Consider the following 15,663-nt stretch of genomic DNA (forward strand, 5'->3'; position numbering starts at 1 on the left):
CTGCACTGGGTGTGCAGAAATTATCCCAATATTTTCCTTGACAAAGAGAATATCCAGCCCTCAGAACAGCTTGCAATGAAAATAAATAAAAAAGCGCAATTTTCCCAACAGCTGACTGCATGCCATATACAGAGCTGGCTTTACAAAAACAGTTGACCTGTGCAAAACTATCTTTGCTGACCACAGGAGCATGTTTCTCCTTATACAGGCACAAAATTTGTAAGTGGGGGCTCATTCACTTCAATCTACTTCCTTCTGATTTAGACACAAGGCAGTGGGAGCGTACAGTAAAACCAGCAGAAATTGTCCTCATTCCTCTTTCATTATCTATATGGCACAAAGTTCATGAGAAAGGTGATGGGACAGACCACATGTTGTCCACCCTGCAGCTGCTGTTAGTAGACCACAGACAACGTATACAGAAAGTTAGTGAACTCCAGGACACACAAGCGATGTGTTCAAATGCCAGAGCCCAGCGCTGCAGGCCTGTGGTTTCTCACTGTGCATGCTGAGCAGGCCTTAGTTCCTCATTCTTTTAAAACCTGATAATGGTTTTAAGAAGTAGGGTCAAAATAGCAATATTTGAAGCAACAAACCTAGAAGCAGTCATAAAGCACTGTATTTATCACATGGATTTGATACAGAGAATGACTTTTCTGTAGATGGAAAAGGGCTTTGGAAGTGAAGACCCTGAGAGGGGTCTTTATTGTGCCATTATTTTCTCTCTTTTTCCTTGAATTTCTTTTTGGCTAGAGAAGCACAGACGTGTTGTGTTTGTGTTTTCCCTATAGATGGATGTTGCTGAATTGATCAGTTTACTTCAATTAACACATTTCTGGTTGCTCAGGCTGCTTTAAAAGTTCATCCCCCCTGTCAGGCCTACAGTACTCTTTGTAAACTCAGTTTGTTTTTTTTTCATCAGCAAAGAGGAGAAGCAAAGAGGAACCTGAAAGCAGAACACTGGACATGCAATTGTGTTACACAAAGAGCTAATCTAATGAGACTAGATTCACTAAGCTACAAAGACAATTAACATATTTTAGGCTCTGTAAAATAATCTTTGCACCTTAAGTGCTGAGCAGTGAGGACAGACCTTGTCTGGCGGAATACAGGTTACAGCCCAAGTAGACACCAGCGAGAGCTGAAGGGCATACTTGTCTCCCTTGCCAAAACTGCCCAGGCTACACAGAGTTTTATAGCTTTCCCCTACCATTTTGCCTATTCCAAATCACCTCACCATTGTGTTCCCTGTTTGTGTCCCATCCTTTGGATATCTTTGGGTAATATTAATTATTCAATTGCATTAGCAAAATAATTGCTTTCTCTTCCTCATGCCTTACAGTAAGTCTTAGGAGTTTGGCATAGATTTCCTGACCCGGACATTTATTCTTGTTCTGGAATACTCATGGATACATTTCCCATTTCAGGCATGAAATTATTAATGGAGTTCCACAGTGTGGTTGGCATGATTTCCCAGATGATTTGGGAAGTTGCTAGGGCTCTAGTATATGTGACTTGACTGATTTATATGGTGTCTAACCTTCAGTCAAAAGAAGAAAAAATAATTTCCATTTATACTGCTGATTCTGTAAGAGCCTATACATGAGCTCTAAATCTTGCTGAAGGCTACTTTGCACTGGTTCTTGTTATGCGAGGCTGCAGCAAAAAAAGCTGGCACTTCTCGGTGTAACAGTGTTCATCCAAATCTGTGCCTTCCTACTGACACTGAGGAGGTAGCACCGGGCAGCTCTCTATGTCTCAGGATATATTATTTGTGCATTTGCTCTTTCAGGTATTTCACAGTAACCTCAAGACTGCTGTACCTCTTAGCTATGTATTAGAAACTTTCCAGTGTGGTGGTGAAAATTTAATTTCAGAAGACCTTTTAGCTTTCCTTTACACCTAGCATTGTTAAATTCCTCTGTTTTATATCAATCTCATGGAAGAGGATTTTTTTTTTTTCTTTGTAAAGCCACATTTGGTTCTGTGGTCTCTTGTGTTTTTAATAGGCAGGTAACAGTTTCCCATGATTTCTGAGCATACTCGGAGTGCAGCTTCATGAAGGCAGAGTTAAGGCTGCCAGGATGACCTTGCTATGTATGTCTGTAAGCTTTAGCTTTGTTGAAATGAAATTTCACTTTTCAATTTCCTTCTTATATTACTATTATTTTATTATGTCAACATTCTGATGACAGAAAAAGAGACAAACATATTAGGTTATTGGCAATCAATTTAGGAAAGCCCTCTTAGAAGGAATACTCGTGGGAGATTCATCAAACTGGAGTGATATTGTAATTCTTCATTAAGCTCCAGACAGATTGCAGCTCCTTTAGCTATAATGCAGTATTTTTAGGGAACTGTAAAGCTGAGAGCCAAGGAAAATGAGAATAAAAGATAGAAAATGTGGCTTTGTTTTCTCATACCAAGCATTTCCAGTTGGTAAAGCACATAATGTTCCAACTATCCTCATCTCACTTCTTATAACATCTCATTTGCTGAGATCTTATTTTCTATGGTTTCATTACATGGCCTGAGCCCAGAACAACCACAGTTTCACCTTCGAAAGTGCGTCAGTTGCAAAAGCATTTCCAAGATCCAAGGGCCACAAAAATGTATTAGCTTATCTCTTAGACTTTTTAACAATAGTGGCACAGGCTGTATTTTTCACTCAGACCTTCTGGTGCTACTTATGGGTGATGTGGCTGTCTGAAGAGAAGATGAGGAATGTGAATTACTTTGCCCTAACCAGTCAGTAGTTCGAAGCCCTTACACTTGTTTGAGGACAGCCCATCAAAACACCTTCTCTCTCCAGGCAGAATCAAACCTCTACCTGCCCCTGTGCATGGAGAACCCTGACTCTCTTACAGGCTTTGAAGCTGTTGAATTTCCAACTCATAAGTTACGTGTCACATCAGATCAAAGCAAAGGGAAAGGCTGCGGTTTTAACAGCTGATTCATATTCCTTAGATGTTTCTAACTGAAGTGCAGTTTTGCTTTTTAGTCCCACTGCTACTTTGTGTGTGGTGAACATTTCTGATGGGTTAGCCGGTCCCTTTCAGACACCTAATGCTGTTTGTGCCCCCCATTAATTTCCTTATGTTTTCTCTATTTAACAAAGCACTCATTTTTAAAAGGCATAAAATAGCTGGTGCTGGAGGTTTTTAAATTATTCAAATATTAGTTGTTGTTTTTTCAAGTGATTGCTGTGTTGTTCTTGCAACCGTTAAAAGACCATTTTGTTGATGAGAAAGAAAGGCTTTTATTTATTCATAGGACTGGGAAGGATGGATCTACACAGAAAGGTTAAAAAGAACTAAACACAGACAAACTGGGAGGGGGGAAATGACTACAAAGGATGTCAGCATTAATAAGAACATTAATAAGAATTAGGATAGCACTGTGAGAAGAAGAGATCATGCACACCAGAGTGAGGGAATGCTCCTGGAGAGCAGCGCTGTGATCAGGCAGGCTTTGGTGGGATCTCCAGGGATGGAGTCAGGAAAGCCCTGGCAAGCTTTGTGTGGGGCTGGCTGCACACAGAGCAGCACAACTGCTCCTTGGTGAAGATGAGCAAGGCTGGGTGTGGGCCCAGTTATCCACAGCAATCTGTTCTCTTTCTGCTTCCTCTCATTTAGCCTATCTCACTAGAACAGAAAAAGTGTAACTGCTTTTCTGCAGAGATGTAGGAAAGAGTGGCACAAATTATTTCTATCTCCTTTGACAGGTGATTTAGAATGGGTTGTGGGCATTTACTTTTTTTTCAGAGAAGGTCTCCCGGCCTTCAGCATGATTTTTTAATGTTGCTGGGAAATAAAATCTTCCATAGGCACTACTGGCACCATGGGTCTGGAAACATTAGCACTTGCAGGAGTACAGAATGACTGTTCTCCCCATGAATCCTTACCCCATTTGTGCTCCCCACAGCAGGAAGACCCTCAACAAAAAATTGAGATTTACTTGCACTGCCAAGTTATTCTACCTGAGGTATAGCAGCAGCAGTGCTCTGAGCAGCTGGGCTGCTACTGATGTGCCCATCCTTAGACAGATGCTCCTTGGCTAGGAAAAAGAGCATAGCTCCAGCTGTGTAACTACATTGTTACATCCTTTTTTGAGCTTTTTCTGAATTCATGAAAGTTTTTCACCTAGGAGAAATTCACAGAGCTGTCCAGCTCTGTGTGTAAACACGGGATTCTTACACCTACCCTAGGCAGAGCTCCTGCTGTAGGCTGACATGGCTGGGAGGAAATGAGCTCTGCACTTCTGCAAAGCCAGAGTGTTTCCCACAGAGAAGTGTTACAGAGGGGTAGAAGTTGTTAGAGTTCACAGACTGGGGTGGTGATTGCAAGGGCAGGAGGAGAGCACAGCAGCCAGGGTGGGTTCCCCTCCCTTCCTGTGTATTTCTTCTGCATAAAGCCCCACTCTTCACAAATCTTGAAAGCTTTTTCTTTTAACATTTTTACTAATGGTCCCAAACCGAAGGTTCCTAGCGCGTCCTTGTTTGTCAGATAAGGACTGCTGCAGGGATATTTGCTGCTGATAGCTCCTTAAAATTGCCAAGCAAAGAAGTAAGAACCAAATTCTTCAGACCTTCAGATTAAATTTTGCACGTACATGCCCTATGGGGAAATTAGCCCTTTTGTTCTTCAAATTATCTCTACTTGTCCATCTTTCAGTATTTTATGATCAGTCATTTGGATTGGAGAGAGAACTGCTAAGGCATGATTAATCTGTCCTGCCATGATACAAGTGTATGGACATAAATCTTTGTGCATATAGCCCCAAAAACAGCCAGACCAAAAGCTCATGACAGAGCAAAACTAACAGGAATATAAGAGAACTCTTAAATGATTCTTTGACTCTTGATCCACCTTAAGTGTCATATGGACCCTGCTGGAACTCATCTGTTCTCCCCTTTTAACCCAGAGGATGATTGAGTCATAAACACTGCTGTGACGTGAAAAGCAGGCAGTGACGTCTGCTGCGTGGCACGTGGGCAGACAGAAACTCAGGGGATATACCAGGGAAGAGACACGCCAGCCTGCCCCACCACTCAGCTTTTCTCTTTCAGGCATCCATCCTCTGTAAATTAACAGGAGTCTCTCTAAAGGATGGCTGTTGGGCTCAGCTGGCACAGCACAGCCAGCACCATTTCATCCCTGTTTTGACTCTCGATTTGGTACAGACCCAAGCCTGACTAGCTCTCCCTAGCCTTCCCTTCTCAGATGTTGAAGGAAGGTAGCAGTCAGGCTTATCTGCCCCCCAGGGCAGCAGTGAGGAATGCTTAGCATGCGCAGGGCACACAGGAGGTAAAACCACAGGGCTCAATACAGGGTGAGAGTTCAGATACTGCAGTACACCATGTAATTCCTTAGGCAGTGAGAAAACTCTGTAAGAACGTGGAGCAAAGTCCTCGTATAAAACAAACAGCTAATGAGTAAACTTATTCCTGCCAGCCTTTTCTAACTCTGTTTTGGCTGTGGGGATGCTCATGTGAAGTAGAAAACTGACCCTCATAGAAGGGGTTACCATGTGCACTTCACCCAACACAGATGTACTAGAAAGCTGCCAAACACAAAGCAAGATTAACTCAAGACAAACAGGGAGGATGTCTGCCTGCCACCAGTGAGCTCCAGCCAAAGTGAAACCAGCTGCTCCTCACCTCCGACTCTTCTGGCAACTGACCACTGGTCTCGTAGCCCTGCACCTCAAAGCAGCAGTGACAGCTTGTTAAGGTCATTCACTCTGAGCCTCTTTGAAATTACAGGCAAAATGATTCACGCTGCTAAAAGGTCCAACTTTCTCCATGCTCTTGAATGCACTCTTTCAAAGGGATAGTGTATTTTCTCTTGTTTTCTCCCAGACTGCTGCATGGAGGTGGGGTCTGTTGGTAGCTGAGAGTCCCAGAGGAAAAAGTGCTCTGTATACACCTCTTACAGTGCAGGGATGCAGAAATGGTACCAGAATACAGGGTAGCCCAGCCTCAAGGGAGTGTCCTGAGGTGTAACAGGCAATTTGAGATGTTTTTTTATTGAACAGAAGTGCCACATTACTATTGTTATTTTTAAGCAGCTTGTTACAGACATCTGCAGCCCAGTCTTGCTCTGGTGAAGCCATCTCAGGAGCAATCCTGTCACTTCAGCGCTAGCCCTCTGGTCACACTGGGATCATACAGACCCAGATCTCTGCCTGCACCACATGGCATCTTTCAGGGCAGTGAGCAGTGTTTCCATTTGAGGAGAGCAGCTACACAACAGCAAGAAAACACTAGGTGAATCATGAAAGCAAATACCTACAGTGCCTCACGCTCTAGAGAAGGCCACAGGCTGAGACTTGGAAATGGAAGCACGGCTTTTGTTTTGTTTGTCTTGTGAAGGCAGATGAAACAACGCTGTCAAGCCAGGAAGCAGCTAGACCACAGCAAACTAAAAATAAAGAGACAATGAGGCTGTACCTGGCTAGCGCATCGGGCAGTGCACACATTAGCCACAGTGAAATGTTTTGCTTAAAACATTTGGGATTGGGGAGGGGCAGGGGGTATGCAGACATGTTTCCCCTCTGCTTTGGGGCTGAGACTTTCTGTGTTTCATGGCCTTCCTGAGAGTAATGTGGGAGCCATGCTGATGTAAAAGTGCAGAAAAGATAATTCTGAATCTGTCTTTTAGTCAAGGAGGTTGGGAAATTGTGAGGACTGGATGCACCTTTAGCACAGACACAAGTGAGAGAGTTGAGCACCTGAAATTAGATGTGCAGTGTCATCTAATGTGTGCTCTGAAAACATGCCAAACCAAACCTGGGGGGCTCAAACCAATCTATTCGTTTATCTGACTTTTTTTTTTTTTTTAAAGTCAGATTTAATTGTGATTTTAAACAGTGACATAAAGCAGGCAGACAATTTCCATGTGATAGCTCAGAGCTGGAAGCAGGCATTATTTGGGCTGGTGGGCAGGCAATGCAGATAAAACTTCCTCATTGCCCCTGTATGTACACATCACTAGCTGATCATGTTGGATTGCAGTAAAGATTGCCAAAGAGTGGGTATGGCTTTCTATCTTCCCCCATTTACTCTGCTATTTCCAACCACTCAGCCATTTCCTCACTGCTGTAGATCCACCCTGTAACGACAGATTACTGAATAAACAACAGCATTGCATCCAGTTGAGCAGGATCCTTGGCTCAGTTTCTGGCTGAGCCAAGTTTGCTCTTGATGTAGCTGAGGTGAACAGGGGTAGGTGTGGATCTGAGCGCTGAGCCTGTCCGGAGCTGGAACACCCCGTGCTCCGGCCTTGACCCGTCCAGCTTCGAGCACGAGCTGTTCTTCCCTCACACAGCCAGGTGATGAGAAGGAGGTGATGCAGAGCCAGCTCCCCTGGCCTTGCAGCAAGCCCACGGTATGAGGGAATCCCTTTTGGGACACACTGGGATCTGAGGAGCTGGCTTTTTACTCTGAAAGAAGCAGGCCGTGCGGTCTGCCCCAGTTCTCCTAATTATTCCCTGCTTACTAATGAGCAATGTCAGTAGGTCATTCCCTGAGATAGTACATCTTCTCCGCAGCTGCTTCTTGAACAAAGCCTCGCTGTTGGCCTTCACACAAGGAGGCGTGAGGCTGTAACAACGGGCCCTAGTGCGAGGGGAAACAGTGATAGAGAGAACAGAATGCTCCCTTTTTACCACAACAACTCCGAGCGTGGAGCTGTCGGCACTGGCCACCTTCCAGGCCCTGCTCCTCAACCTGCCACTGTTAACTGCTAACGGGCAGGCGTGATGGAGGAAAGATGTGTCATTCATTCAGGAAAGTTAAAAGGCTTCCTTCTTCCTCCGAGGGTTAAGTCCTTCTGGCTTGCCTTCTGTGATTACCCTCCATGATAAAGAGGAGAGGACCCTTAAATTTGTGTGGAGTGCAGATAATGCTGGGACTGAGTGAGAGGAGTTTTAGACAAGTGGTCCTGATACCACATCGTTTATTCAGACAAATAGCTCACTGTGGTCAATAAAGGAAACTGAAGAGGAAATAGCCTTGACTGAACTAGCTCGTTTTGTTTTTCAACCTGTTGCCTTGCTTCTGCAGTCTCAAAGATCTGTGTAATTGTCATCTGTACTCAGTCTTTACATATATAAATCAATCCTCCCAGTAAGGGTCAAATTCTGCTTTCACATCTGCTCAGGGAGCTTCAGCATAACTCTGTCACCATGCCAGAGAGCAGGTTCAGGCATGTAACTTGTAACGACATTTCCTATTAGTGAAGGAAAGTTGACAACCTCTTGTAATGTTTTCAACAGCTTACTTGCCCTCCCATAACCAGCTTCACTAGCTGTAGGAGTACGGCTGTGTGCAAGATGGTTGAGGGTGAAAGGAGAAGGACCAGATGTTTGTTAAAGAGCTTAAGCTGAGAGAACAGATCATTTCTTGTTATGAGCTACGTCTGTTATCTGGAGCTATTGGACAGACAACAGACATGCTTCAGAATTTATTCCAGGGATCATTTCATTTACTGACTTGTATGGCAGGACATTAGTTCATATCAGCAAGAACATTGGCCTCAAGAAGCTATTTGGAATAATCTGTGTCCTACAGAGCAAAAATAATAAATAAATGTTGCATAAACCCTCAGTGGAACTTTCTCATTAAAGATGTGGATGATGGGATAGAAAGCACTTTCAGCAAGTATACAGGGATACCACATTGCAGAAAGCAAGCATATGCTAGAAGGCTGCTATTTACAGGGACCTTGACAGGCTGAAGAAATGAACTGGCAGGAACCTCGTGGAGTTTCAACAAAGGCACTTGTGAGGTCCTGCATCTGGGGTGGAATAACCCCATGCAGCAGGAAAGGTTGGGCACTGAATGAACAGAAGGCAGCTTTGCAGAAAGGGACTTGGAGATCCTTGCAGACAAGTTGAACATGGGTCAACAGCGTGACCCTGTAGTGAAGGCCACCACACACTGGGCTGTATTGGAAAGATTAAAGACAGCAGCTCGAGAGAAGTGATTATTCTCTTTCACTGAGCATTTTTGGGACCACATCTGAAGCTCTGGGTCCAATTTGCTCCCCACTACAAGGAAAACATTAACATACTGGAGCAAGGCCAGTGGAAGGCTGTCAAAACAATTAGGGTACTGGAGAACAAGATGTACAAGGAGAGGCTGATAAAAATGGGTTTATTTTGCTTTAGAAAAGAAGGCCATAAGGAGATCTTATTGCTCTCTGTGAGTACCTAGTGTGAGGGCATGGAGACAGCAGAACCAGACTCTTCTTGGAGGTGCATGGTGATAGGATGAGGGAACTGACACAAGTCACAACTCGAGAAATTCCAGCTAGATAGAAAGAAAAATGTTTTCACCATGAGGGCAGCCAAATGCTGGAGCAGGACCCAGAGAAGTGAGGCAATCCCTAGCCTTGGAGATATTTAACGCTCAAGTGGACAAGTCCCTGAATAACCTGATCTATTGGGAAGCACATTCAGTAGGGCCTTGAACTTGACAATCTCGAACCTCTGTAAATCTATGAGTTTATGAGCTAAAGAACATCCAAACTGATAGCATTTGGGATGCTTCTTCCAAAGTTAAAGCACAGGAGGTTTTAGAAAGGGGGGAAAATGGTGCATTTAAAAGCACACTTTGACAGCGTACAGTTAGAAACAGCTTTATCTTCAGGGAGATGCTTCTTGATGCCTTTTCACAATGAGTAAAAGGAAGCATGTGTTTATTTTCACCTTTACAGGGACAATTTTTTTCCATAGCAACAGCATTTCATTAACGTGAGTAACTTTTCTATTGTTTGTCAGATGTATCTAATTTGGAGGAGGTTGTTTCAGAAGCTAATCACTGATGATTCCTCAACCTATAAATGCATTCTCACACAGATGTGGAGTTTGTTATCTTATTGTGGTACAAATGGCTGTTCTAAGTTACTGAGCAACATTGGAAAAGTACAGAAAAAAAGGTATTTTTTGTACATAACTCCTGTTGGATTAAAACAGTCTGACTTCCTTCAGTCCCTGTTGAGACAGACAGCACTCAAGGGAGCACAGTCCAGCTCAGACTGGTGTCTAGCTCAGCGCTAACCTGTAAGAACAGGCTTATTAGGGAGTGTAGTACTCAGAAAAAGCTCTTATTTGCACTGAACAAAGGTGAGGGATGGGTAGCTCTACAAAGGGAAGTAAAAAGTATTACCAGTCAATGAATGGTCTATAGCTGCCATTTCATCTTAACAGTCTATAGCTGCATTTTCATCTTAATTACATCCTGATTGTACCCTACCTATTTTGCAAATGACTGAATAACAGGGTATAAACAAGTGTGGTAACAGTCCCCTGCACCTTCTCAGACTTCAGTGGATGTCCCTCAATGGTCCGTGCTTTCAGATCAGGCTAGAGAGCTGGGGCAAGAGCTACTTGCCATGATAAAGTTTCCAGTGTTTGTTGTTTACTGGTTTATTTGCTCACTCATAAAGTGTAGTGTGTTGCTATAAAGCTCATAGGCCTGTGTCAAATGGGTAGATTTTCCCCATGACTAACTAGCAGTGTTGGTTTTCCTGGGAGTAGCTTTATTTGTTACAGACCATGAGCCCTTTTAACTGACTGGTCTCAAAAGTTCTAAAAATTATATTTTTCTATTTTAAAACAGATATAGAAACTTTTTTAAAAAACAAAATGTTCTCTACCAGTGACTGCAAACAAGACATTGAATATTGCAGCAACAAGCCCCAGAAGCAAAATAGACAAAGAGTAAAGGGAAATTTCATCCTTTTTTTGATTCACATCTTCAGATTCTTCCCTTTTTAATTAGTCTGAGTGTTGCAGAGAAACATATTTTGTTACAGTGTTTGGTGCTTTCAGTGAATCATGTTCCTCCCATTGCACATCCATTTTGAATGTGAAACAGAAAAAACATTTCTTTGTTTATTAAAACATGCTCTTATTAGGAGCACAGACAGGAAGACACTCCCTGGATCACTTAGTGTTTTGTTCCTGCAGATAGCATCCCCGCGTCTTTCTCACATATGGTCAAAGCTCGGGTTTTAACCAAGTTTGGTTGTTAGCAAACACTGCCCCGACTGAGCAGGCTGCTCCAGGCTCTTGGACCTCTGACTCTCAGAATTGCACTTCTCACTTTTTGTCTCAGTGTCTTTCTGCCCACTTTAGGGCTACATATTTCAGCGCCAATATTTTTCAGTCCTCTCCATCTGTTGGTTACCCACAGCATGTTTGTTAAGTGCACATCTCTTACAGCCTCACACCTTATCTGCAGGGCCTGGCATTGCATTAGCATTAACTGATGTCTCTCCCTGCTGTACTGCATAACCCTTGGACTTTTCCTGGTTCTGCCTTTCCTTCTTCTCTGGGGTACTGGGGAGACCTTATACATGCCAGGTGCCCACAGCATTGCCTCTTGCTCCGGCAGGGATAGTCTCAGTTCAGCACTGCAGCTTCGTTTTAATTTCAGAATGCCTATAATTTAAAACCACATTCCTAATGTGATTCTTACATGGTTTGGAGGGATTTATTTCTTAATTGCTTGAGCTCTATGTCTCCACACACAGAGTACACACTTGCACTCTCTGAAGGCTGTAGCTAAATGTCACTAACTTCACTGGGGCCAAGACCTGACTCATGAGTTTTAAGGTTGTTTTTGCTATTTTAGTGAGAAGCTAATACATCTTGGGCTAATATTTCAGAGAATAAAATATTGTTTTAGCTGATAAAGAGATGTACAGGGAACTGTGACAAACATGGCTGGCGATTCAGGAAAATTATTTCAGAATTACAAAAAAAATAATCATAATCATAAACAAAAGCCTCTGGCAGTGTTACCCTCTTTGTTTCTTGGTCCATTAGCAAAGCAGAGTAGAACATCTGGTTAGCCTCTGGTTCACTTTCCAACCCAGATGAGATTTCCCAGCACCACAGTAACATTCCTTTCAGCCTTGAGCATTTTCATTATAAAAACAAAATGAGTATTGCAAAAAGATTTCACAAAACCTATGGCCATCTGGAAATAGTCTTATCTGAAGGTGTGCGCACCCACTGTGAAGTCTTCTGTGCAGGCTGGCGGTCAGGGAGCCAGTTACAGTGGAGGTGTTTTGGTTTTGTAATGCACCAATCTGTTCACCAAGATACCAAATGAGAACAAGTCCAACCCATTTCCGTAAGCAACAGCCTGTCCTTGGATGGTAACGTGTCTTGGTCTGTGCCAGCTGTGGCCAAATTCATTTTAGTGACCCAAACAGAAAAGGTTTTTTTTTTTTTTTTCTCAGTGTTCTGCTGATTTCACATAGCTTTATTTCTGGTCTCTGGGTGAGAGGAAATAATTGTATGTCAGATAGTTACATGCTGGTTGGCTTTTTGGGTAGTTACACATCCTTTGACTGAATTTGTGTTCAGGATTGGACCTGGAAACTTCACAAACAAAGCAGAAAAGTTGCTCAGTACCAAGTAAGCCTATGCTGTATTCCACCCTCCTTCAGTATTGCCCCATGAGTGGGAATAACCTGCTTTAAGTCTCCCGAGGTGAGATTTCTTTGTGCATCAAAACTGAGAGCCTGTCTTGTGGCACTCAGGGGTTAATCTCTCCAAAGGTACTGTCTGCAGACTCAGTTCATGGGGAAAGCTGTTATACCCGCAGCATCTCTAATGCTGAGATTTATTCAGGGCTTGGCAGTACTCCCCAGTTTGAGAATCCTTGTTCAGCTTAAAAAAAATAAATGATGAATTGTAGATGGTACAAAGAATAATGCTCTCAACCCAAATCCCTTAAAACTGGCATTCTCCACACCACATTTATTTTCCGGTTCTGAATTTATCAAAGGCAAAACTTGCTGGGAGACCCTGGTAATTTATCTCAAGCTAAGGAGTCTGCAGCCCGGTAGTGCGGAGCTTATGCTCAGTTCAGCAACAGCTGGGTAAAGGGAGAGGAAGCTGGGGCTTTTCTGAACTGAGTCCTTCTGATCCTACTTGCTATTTTGACTCACTGACTGGTTGAAAAGTACCTTGCATAGCCCAGAAGCAGCACACAGGTTCCCAGTCTTCAGCAGCTCAACATTTGCACTGGTGTGTTGGTGACTGAAGTGCAAGCTGCCAGCTAGTATTCATTGTCTGCTGTCAGCCAAGCGTGGTTTGAAATGAGCAACAGAGCACAGAAAGCAACAACCTGCCTGTTTGATCCTGACCTGCTTGGTAAATATATAGGTAGTGAGGATTTCAGAGTTTCAGGGAGGAGAGTTACAGAGGAAAGGGTATTGGCTGCCAAAAAGCAGCTGAAACAATCACAGTGAAATCAGCCCATACCAAGAAAGGACAGCAGTTTTGCTGCGAGATGAATTTAGTAACATTATTTTCTACCACGCTAATTTCCCCATGTTCCATCTCACCACCAGGCAGCCTGCAACCAGCCGGCAGCCCAAGGACTGTCCTGGCACACCAGGCCAGAGGGGTTTTTCTTAATTGTGTGAATGGGAAAAGTGGGTTGCAGTTAGGTCCGTTAGGGTCTGGGTCAGCTATAGCTCTGTGTGGATGTACACTATTAAAAAGAATCCACAAACAAAGGCTGTCCTTATTTCAAATAATCCACCTGCTGCTCACATGGTATAATCACTGAGCTTATGCAAAGTGGGTACAAAAACCTGCCAGTGCTGGAAGAGTACTATTTCCTTCATGCCTTGTCAGAAACGGGGACAAATCCAGCCTAATGAGGGTGGCACTGCCTGGCCGTGAAGCTGCGGCTGTGTGGCAGTGCAAAGGAGTGAAGCAAAAAGCAAAAACCTCCCTAACGCTGCGGAACTGATGTTGTTCCAAGCCCCCCTCAGCCAGGCCGACTGTGGAGAGAACAAATCCTGAACACAAGAATTTGGGAGCTCTGGTTTGCAAACAACCTTCTAGCAGATGAATTGGTGTAGCACCTTGCTGGTGGCTTCAAACACAATTTCCAGTTTTAAGAGGCATTATTGTTATCATTCCATTTGCCAGTTGCTGAAAAAAATAATTATATAACCGACTATCGATGCCAAGATTGCTTTGGACTAAGAAATGCTGTACTGCAGTGCCAAGAATCCCACAGACTAAACAGAACCCACCGGGAGCCCTTGTTCTATATGGGAACTCGTGTTTATTTTAACATGTAAATAAATTGGGTGAAAAATGGCTCTTTTACATTCTTTTTTTTGTTGTTGTTATTGATGTGGGTTCCCAATGGGTGGTCTGTGTGGAGGGCAACCTTTTGAAGACAGCTTGAAAGGAAGCCGTGCCTGTCCCCCAAGACATCAGTCAGCAGCACGGAGGGAGTTACTGCGTGTTCCAGCTTTCATCTCTTTTTCTTCTCGATGCTTAATCTAGTGTTAGCAGGGAAGAATTAGGACTGTCTTCCCTGAGATGAATTGATTTGATTGTTTTCTCAAGCATAAAAATATTCGAGGCACACGTATGGGTTTTCGATGTGAGTAGCAGGCTGATGCGCCCGCAGCGTGCTGGGCAGGGCTCCCTGCTCGGGGATCAAGAGGTGGGTCATTAACTTGCAGTGCTATTTGGAGGGGAACAATCAGGAGGGCTGTGCAAACTCTCAGGCAGGGCAAATGAAACCGTCTTTAAGCAAATAGAAGAGCAAGAAATGAATGGCCTTTGTTAAGGAAAAAATGGAAATGTTTTCTAGTTAAACAAGCTGTCATTTAGGACTTAATAGCATGTGCGTGTTGGAGAGCCAGCCCACATGCCAGCAGTGCTCTGGAATAAATGGGCAGGGAAGGGGAAGGGGAGTGTGCAGTTCCACCGCAGTGCTGGCTTTTTCATTGAAAACCTGACATTTTGAATTGGTGCCCCAGCTGTTTTAACGCATCTTAAAGCTAGAAATTGGATCAGAAAGTAAAAGAAAGTGGACTTTCAGCCTTCCTGTTGTCTGGAAATAAAGTCTGCACCATTTATTGGATTTTACGGCACTAAAGCAAAAGAATAAATAAATAGATAGATAAATAAATGTTTAAAAATTGTTTTAAAATAGCAGGAAGATTTTTCTTGGCTGCTACCAAGGTGGTTCCTCCTTGCCCAGTGAGTGTGGAACTCTGGCTACCATTAGTATATCTTGGGTCATATGTGAAGAGCAGAACAGAGGCCCTACAACAAAGACCAGTGGCACAGCAACCAAACGAAGCAGTGAGAGACTAGATTAGCTCCAGCAAAGTCCATGGAATTTTTCTACAATAACTGAGAGCTGATACTGGTTTTATGTCACCCCAGAATAAGTCTCTGAGGATCGACTCTGTTGTTAAATAGTCACCCCTTCTATACATCCATAAATGATCTGCTCCTCAGGAAAGAGAGAGAAATCTCTGTGCAACTACAAGAATAACAGTTACAAATTATTATAGGGCTGTAAATAAAACCACTAATTGCCCGGTTATAAAAAGCATATGGTATGCCTCACTAATCATATGTCTTATATTTGTATTGGGATTTTCGTCCCATGGGAAAAGAGATGAGATAGGACTCGCTTCACCCATCACCAAAAGAAACTATTTTTTCTTCAGTGGAACTCAACAGCTGCTCAGCCATCCACATCAGCATCTTTGTGCAGCATTTTCCAATCATGGGTCCCAGTCACTTGGCAAGAAGGACATTCACTTCACCTCTCTTTTGCTTTAGTATTCTTGAGGGCTGGCTTGAGAGGTGGCATCACAG

At 43.4% G+C, this 15,663-nt stretch overlaps 1 protein-coding gene and 1 long non-coding RNA gene across 3 annotated transcripts in view; both read left to right on the top strand.

Annotated features, from left to right (window-relative positions):
* The window catches only part of MGLL (monoglyceride lipase), a 96,705-nt gene that overhangs the window by 58,913 nt on the left and 22,129 nt on the right, over positions 1-15,663 (top strand). The window lies entirely within an intron of this gene.
* Positions 1-15,663, top strand: part of LOC118173275 — a 20,541-nt gene continuing 4,878 nt past the window's right edge. Inside the window, exons 1-3 of the long non-coding RNA XR_004754108.1 lie at positions 1-11; positions 485-488; positions 2,647-2,657. This is a non-coding gene — a long non-coding RNA (uncharacterized LOC118173275). The remainder of the gene's footprint in view (positions 12-484; positions 489-2,646; positions 2,658-15,663) is intronic.

The sequence above is a fragment of the Oxyura jamaicensis genome, chromosome 12 (genome assembly GCF_011077185.1).
Source record: "Oxyura jamaicensis isolate SHBP4307 breed ruddy duck chromosome 12, BPBGC_Ojam_1.0, whole genome shotgun sequence".
NCBI classification, from domain to species: domain Eukaryota; kingdom Metazoa; phylum Chordata; class Aves; order Anseriformes; family Anatidae; genus Oxyura; species Oxyura jamaicensis.